Consider the following 7500-nt stretch of genomic DNA (forward strand, 5'->3'; position numbering starts at 1 on the left):
AATTTCTGATTCGATTTTGTCACTGAGGAAGTCGTTCCAGCCACCATGAGAGAAACGTTCGCTGTCACAGAGATGGAGTGCGCGTGCGTTAGATGGCGCGACCCAGCCGGTAGTGAGTGAGCCAAGAGAAGGTTGTGACGGAGGGTGTGGCCCTGGTGGCCCAGTGGTGGTGGCTCTTTGCGGTATGGCCCTCCCCGGTCACACACACACAAACTGGCACCGCCAGCGCACTAAGAGCATGCACGCACGCACAATTACAGTCACACGTTCACGCTGTCGCACACAAACGTACAGAATTACCTGCACTCCCGAGTAACTCTCATACACAAGCTCACACGTAGAAGCACCCATGTGAGAATTGCCAAAATGTTTTCGCTTTTGATCATAACATAAAATTCCCTCTTTCACTTTCAGCTAGATGCTACAATTACCTCAAAACACACAAACAATTTCATGTTATATCTACAGTTATGTTTAGCGTTACCAGCGCTTTCTTACTGTTCAAGTTACTTTTATTTTATTTCATAATATTTAAAACCATCCACTGAATGATTATGAATATATTTTCATATATATAATATATATGTGTGTGTGTGTATATATATATAATATATACATATATATACACATATATATATATAATATATATATATATATATGTATATGTGTTATATGCGTATGTATGTTAGGGTTGTATGTAATGTACATAATACTATAATGATATATATTATATAAATACTATATATATAGATATAAATATAGATATGATATAGAATAATAGATATATAGAATATATATAATATACATATATATAATATATATAATTATATATAATATATAGAATATTATAGATATAATATTATAATATAGATATAGATATCATATATATATATACATATATATATATATGATATATATATATAATATAGACGATAGATATAGATATATAGATACATAGATATATATATATATATATAAAATATATATATAGATAATATATACATATAATATATATATATATATATAGATATAAGATAGATCTATATATATAGATATATATAGATCTATATCATCATATAATCTATATATGATAATATATATTCTAATATATACTACGAATCTCTAATATAGAATAGTGTATATATAGATAATATATTCATAATATATAGATGTATCTATATATCGTAGATATCTATATATATAGATATATATATCTATATAATATAATATTATATATATATATATATATATATATTATATATTAGATAGATAGATATATATAATATATAGTAATATATATATATATATATATGTATATATATAGATATATATATATATATTTGTATGTAATAATATTATAATTTTATATAATATATATTATATCTAATAAAAGGAGCCCATAAAAACACCAAAATGTAGAGAGAAAAGTACTATATTTCAGAGACTTCTGTCTCTCTCTTCAGGTATATACCTGAAGAGAGAGACAGCAGTCTCTGAAATATAGTACTTTTCTCTCTACATTTTGGTGTTTTTATGGGCTCCTTTTATTAGATGGAATTCTGTTGTTACAGAACATTTTTACCAGTCTATATATATATATATATATATATATATATATATATATATATATATATATATATATATATATATATATATTATATATTATATATTATTTCGAGGTACAAATGTCCTTTAATATCTAATTCACTCAACCTCGGAATTGATATATTTTCATGTATGTAAACCGAAGTAGAATTTTTTAGATGATAACCTCGTCCTCTCGTGGGTTCGAACCACCGCCCAGCGGGCAGAGATGAAATCAGAGATGAAATCGGCTAACAAGTGAAGTTATAAGTTTATACCGATTCCAACCTTACCGGTCGGCAAACGTTCGAATTTGTTAACATGGTAGAGGTGGTTGGATATCGATTCCAATTAAGAATAACCGAGTTCAACGGTGATTTGTAAGGTAGGAATCGGTATAAGCTTATAACCTCACTTGTTACCCGAATCGATAACGTCACTGACGTCCTGATTTCGTCTCTGGCCACTGGGCGGTGGTTCAAACCCATTGAAAATATATAAATTCCGAGGTAGAGCGAATTAGATATTAAAGGACATTTGTAGCTCGAATAATTTAAATGAATCTAGGTGACGAGATAATTATTCATATGTACAAATATATATATATATATATATATATATATATATATATATATATATGCATGATAGGAATATGTGATTTGATGTTAATTTACTGATTTTAAATAAACTGCTTTACCACTGCATTAATCACTGACAAAACAAATGGCTGCTTGTGCGTATGTATATATGTTATGTAGTATTATGTTTGAATGTGTACATACACATACATATTTACGTACATACAAAATGTGATGTATATATATACATACATATATATATATATATATATATATATATATATATATATATATATATATATATATATATATATATATATATATATATATTAGAAGAATTATGTAAACATATCTTTATTTATATATTGCAATGTCGTAAAAGAGATTCACAGAGACGACAGCAAGATATGTATTAATACAAACGTTGTTCTGGATGTTGCATCTGTTTACTTGGATATTCATAACTACTCTAGCAACAATACATGAAACAAATGGAAGAGAAAAAGAACTGGAATAAACGGATAAAAGTAAAATCGAAAAGCAAGACAAAATAAGACAGGCGAAAAACAAAGTCAAATTACAGATGGCCGTTATAGCCTCGGGCTCTCTCTCACTTCAGACAAGACTCCCTTTTTGAAACACATCGCCCCACCCACTAAAACACGTCATCCCCTGGAACTCTCCCTACTTCCCATACGTCATTACTTGACTCCCACACGTCCACCGACAGACATCATCCCAACTCCCCATCCCCACCTCACAACCCCAACACTTTTCCGTCTTTTGGATCTTGATAATGGTGGGTCACTGCACGTCGAAGGTAGCAATTCATGTGGAAAAAATAACCGTTTCTACTTCTTTGTCATCAAGAATGAGAATATTGGTCTTGTATCTATTTACCATAAGTTTCATGGCCGGAACAAGCAACAAATCATTTTTTACACTCATTGCAGTTGGACGCTATGGTAGGTGTGCATTTGTATTCGGTACTAAAAAGAAAGCTTCTTTATAACGAAGCCCTCTTGGAATTGACCTAAAGAACATCGCTTCACACATTTAACTCTGATGAAGAATGTTAAGAGAGATCTACGTGGATGCTGTCTCCATTGATTACAAAAGGTTGGTCACAGCATGCTTTCTTTTTCCGTCCGTTAATTTTATTTAGTCGGTGTTGCTGTAAGTAAAAAAAAAAAAAAAAAAAAAAAAAAAAAAATCTACACTTTCACAATTATTCAGGGTTGCATCTATGTATAAGATGCATTTTCTTTTTCAATGATCACAAACGATAGCATCGAAGTGTGCGTATGTTCTCTCTTCTCCTCTCTCCTCCTCTCTCTCTTCCTCTCTGCTCTCTCCTCTCTCTCTCTCTCTCTCTCTCTCTCTCTCTCTCTCTCTCTCTCTCTCTCTCTCTCAAATCAAAGGATTGAAGTCTCCAAGAACCTGAAAATGTGAATATTCTAGAATCTAGATTATAGGTAGACATGAAATTCACTTACACTTTCTTCCTTTGCACGTCCCCAGTCCCTCTTGAGCAGCCACCAATAAGAATGGAAAAGAAAAAGAACTATACTAAAAAAAAAAAAAAGTTACAATGTATTCGCAAAACGACAAATTTTACGGTACTTTTTACAGTGCATGTTTGCGATGTTCAGTAAGTTCGAAAATGCACATCAACTACACCGGAGAGGCAACAGATTCAATATTGTTTTCGTCAACATTAAAAAAAAACCAAGATTGACACCCTTGCAATTTCTACTTGTTGTTGTTGTTGTTGTTACTGTTCTTTTCCTTCATTTCTGCCCTACTTTCTCTTCCTGTTCTTTTCCTTTTTTGATTTCGCGTTTGTGCTACTTGCAGTAAATGAAGACCGCTTTTCTGCATGGAAACATTTAAATGGAAAGAGTTTCAGCGTACACACACACACACACACACACACACACACACACACACACACACACACACCACCACCACCACCACCACAAGCAAATCGACTTGTTCTCACCAATAAGGAAATAATTAGCAGATTTCCTAGGGCTATTACGCACTGAAACACTAGCGAAAAAGCACGAATCTTAAACGAGGTCGCCGATTACTATTGGTTAAAAATTCAGTATTTTACTTTTTTAAGCTCGATAGAAATAACATGGCATAACTTTCAAATCATTTTAGCACTCCTGGCCTACTATAATAAGGTATTTTATATAATTAATCTCAAATATCGTCGTGTTTATATATATATATATATATATATATATATATATATATATATATATATATATATATATATACACACACATGTGCGCCATCATCTCTTCCAACGCAGCTTGACGCAAAAACCACAATGAAATTCCGTCACTCATGTCCTCCTTGTGATTTCACTTCCACTAATCTCCCTTATCTCTAGAACTTTTCTTGTAACTGCTTGTGCAGTGGAGATCTCGTTGTCTAAACTTGTTACTAGGTGAACTCACTTTTTTTTCTTTTTTTTCTTTTAATCTCTGACCTTCATTTTTTTATTTCTTTTAATCTATTTGGCCACTATTACGCCTTCCAGAAAGTTAGTACATGTGCTTATAAATACATGGGCACTATCTGAAGTTGCTTTATTTTTAGGAAATCAGTTTCCAAACATTTTAAATATTTACCCGCCTCATAGTTTTTATCCAAGTGAGTCCGAGTCAACCAACTCTTCTGGTGCCACATAAGCCCAGCTGACACTGTCAAGAAATGTTCCCCTAGGGTGGTACGAATTACACGTCCAGGCCATCTCAGTCCCTTTCAACATTATCCCATCTACTTATGGAACTTAGTAATTTCCCCTTGGTTTAATTTCGACAAAATATTTTAAATTCAATGCCATGCCATGATTCAAGTCCGTATTGCAAGAAAGACTCCACCTTACTAATACACACCATCACTTTCGCATTCTATTCCAGTCTGCCTGAGATGCAAGATCCAAGGGATAAGCACCTAATTACTGAGGACTTGATGCGAAAAGTGTCTCTACTCTCCCAATACCTCTTACTCTATAATGGGAGTATAGCAAAAGAGAGAGAGAGAGAGAGAGAGAGAGAGGTAGAGAGAAGAGGAGAGGAGAGAGAGATAGAGAGAGAAGAGAGAGAGAGAGAGAGAGAAGAGAGTACGAGAGAGCGAGAGAGAAGAGAGAGAGAGAGAGAGATGAGAGAGAGAGATAGATGAGAGAGGATATCTATATAATTATGATATATATATATATATATATATATATATATATATATATATATATATATATATATATATATATACACAAGTATTTATAAAACGTGTGTTAGTGGTGCTACATTGTTGGTATCCTATTTAACCTTGATTATTCTTTTCAAGATGTAAACCCATGAACGAACTTCTATTCTTACGAACTTACTTTCAAGTCATGCTCACTGTACTGCATAATCTGTAACCATTCTAGTGTCTCTGTAAAGGAGAGTAAAATTTCCTTGTTTGCAGTATAAATATTTAAATACATTCATGAAAGGAACTGCATCTTCAAACGAGTAATTCTAAAACTGCAGCTTGATTAAAAAAATAATAAAAAATCATTCTATTACAAACATTTAGATAAACATATTTTAGGGTTATTTTCAGCTAATATATTAGTAAAAGTTTGCACGTACTTCTGAGAAACTAGTTCGTAAAATCAAATTAATTTCATTACCAAGCTTCAGAATTTGTAAGTTTCCTTACAGTCGTCGAAAGAATTATTGCCTGAGGACATGAAGGTTAAAAAAAGCGTAAAAGGAACAGCGAAAGGTTGCAATTTGAAATGCGTGTAAAAATGCTTCTTTGGGGCATAATTCTTTTCAATAAACGAGCAACGAAAGGTTAACCGCAGAGCGCTGCACGTTTTCCAATGAGTAATCTACGAACGACAGTGAAATCTTTTACAACAGAGCTTCGGAAGACTGCTCGTAAGAAGTGTTAATTCTGAGAAAGAAGAAAACCTTTCCACCATTAACAACAATCATTATCTTGGATGGTTAAAGACCAGTGGTTCGCATTGTTTGTCCAATGTATGTCACAAACCCGTTTTAGGGCGCTTCATTTTTTCTTTTCTTTTCGTTTCGTTTCTTTTCTTCGGATTCCGTTGTCACAGCGAAGTGTGATAAGCAGATCAACAAGGAAAGCACACCAACTCATGCGTAGATCATCAATGGTGGTGAAATCTTTGCGCGGAACCTTGTAAAGAAGGTTATTTTGTGTCATCGGACGGTTTGTTTTTGTACGTTCCAGCTGTAAGATTTCACTCGAAATGTGTATTTCTGTAAGTATAAAAACGGATATACTGTACAACAAATTACTGTCTACAAGGGAGGACTATGTTATTATGCAATCATAGCGCTCTCTTCTGTCTGCTTAGCAACAATTAGACAAGCTTGAACTATACCTGCCATGTTTATGTACAGGGTTTGTTTGTTGACAATGTTGCGGTATTCCATGCGGCAGGAAATTACTACCTTTGCTTTTCACCTGGACATTTTTCGGTACTCATTGTTTCTCATTGGGAAACCGAAATTAGAACAAATATATACATAAGAAAAACGACGACTTTTTTCATTTTATGTTCTTTCTTAATGTCAAAAGAATACAAAATAAAATCCTATATCCAATAAAATGTTATTAGGTTCACCATAAATTATCTACAGCTCTTAGATGACTTTAACCAAGACTAATTTCTTTGCAGATGAAACAATATGCTAAGAGAACATTATGTACAGTCAAGTCCAAAAGTTCGTCGTCATTCCCCTTTAATCATTTTAACAGTACATAGATGGCGCTGGTCTCGCCACCACCAGAGTGAAATTAATGGCGCTAGTCTCGCCACCACAAAGTGAAATTAGAGTGGCAGTTCTTTACTCTTCCCAGTTGAAACTGTTAGAGAGGAGGAGAAGCCTGGTTTAATATACGATAATTATAATATTCTATCCACTCCTGTATAACAGATGCAATGATAATTATTCCACACATTTCTGGTGCTAGGATAGATTCACAGAGTTTATATACAGTAGATAGATCTAGGCTTCAAACAATAGAAAATTAGATGTTCTTGCTGCATGTTAAATATGGCAACATCTAGTAAAGTCTGTTCTACTTTAAACCTATTCATTTTAACTAAAATTTGTAATAACACTGAAGTTTTGATCTTCTCAATTGTTGTCACTATTCTTATTATGGTAATTTCTAGCATTGTAGCAGCAACACTCCTAATAGTAATAGTAGTAGTAGTAATAGTATGAGGTAGGGAGAAAGGGAGGGAGGAAGGAGTTGGAGTTATATTAGTAGTAGAAAGACCAAGGCATGGAGA

General features: G+C 33.1%; 1 protein-coding gene across 5 annotated transcripts in view; it reads right to left on the reverse strand.

Annotated features, from left to right (window-relative positions):
* Positions 1-7500, reverse strand: part of LOC135207272 (transcription factor hamlet-like) — a 331554-nt gene that overhangs the window by 215204 nt on the left and 108850 nt on the right. The window contains exon 1 of one of the 5 annotated variants that reach the window (XM_064238933.1): positions 1-94. This exon is cut by the window's left edge and continues 887 nt beyond it. The exons of the other annotated variants lie outside the window; for them this stretch is intronic. The gene's annotated coding sequence lies outside the window, so the exon portion shown is untranslated. Of the gene's footprint in view, positions 95-7500 lie in introns of those variants that run through there. 5 annotated transcript variants of the gene reach the window in all.

This window comes from Macrobrachium nipponense, chromosome 32 (assembly GCF_015104395.2).
Source record: "Macrobrachium nipponense isolate FS-2020 chromosome 32, ASM1510439v2, whole genome shotgun sequence".
Classification (NCBI taxonomy): Eukaryota; Metazoa; Arthropoda; class Malacostraca; order Decapoda; family Palaemonidae; genus Macrobrachium; species Macrobrachium nipponense.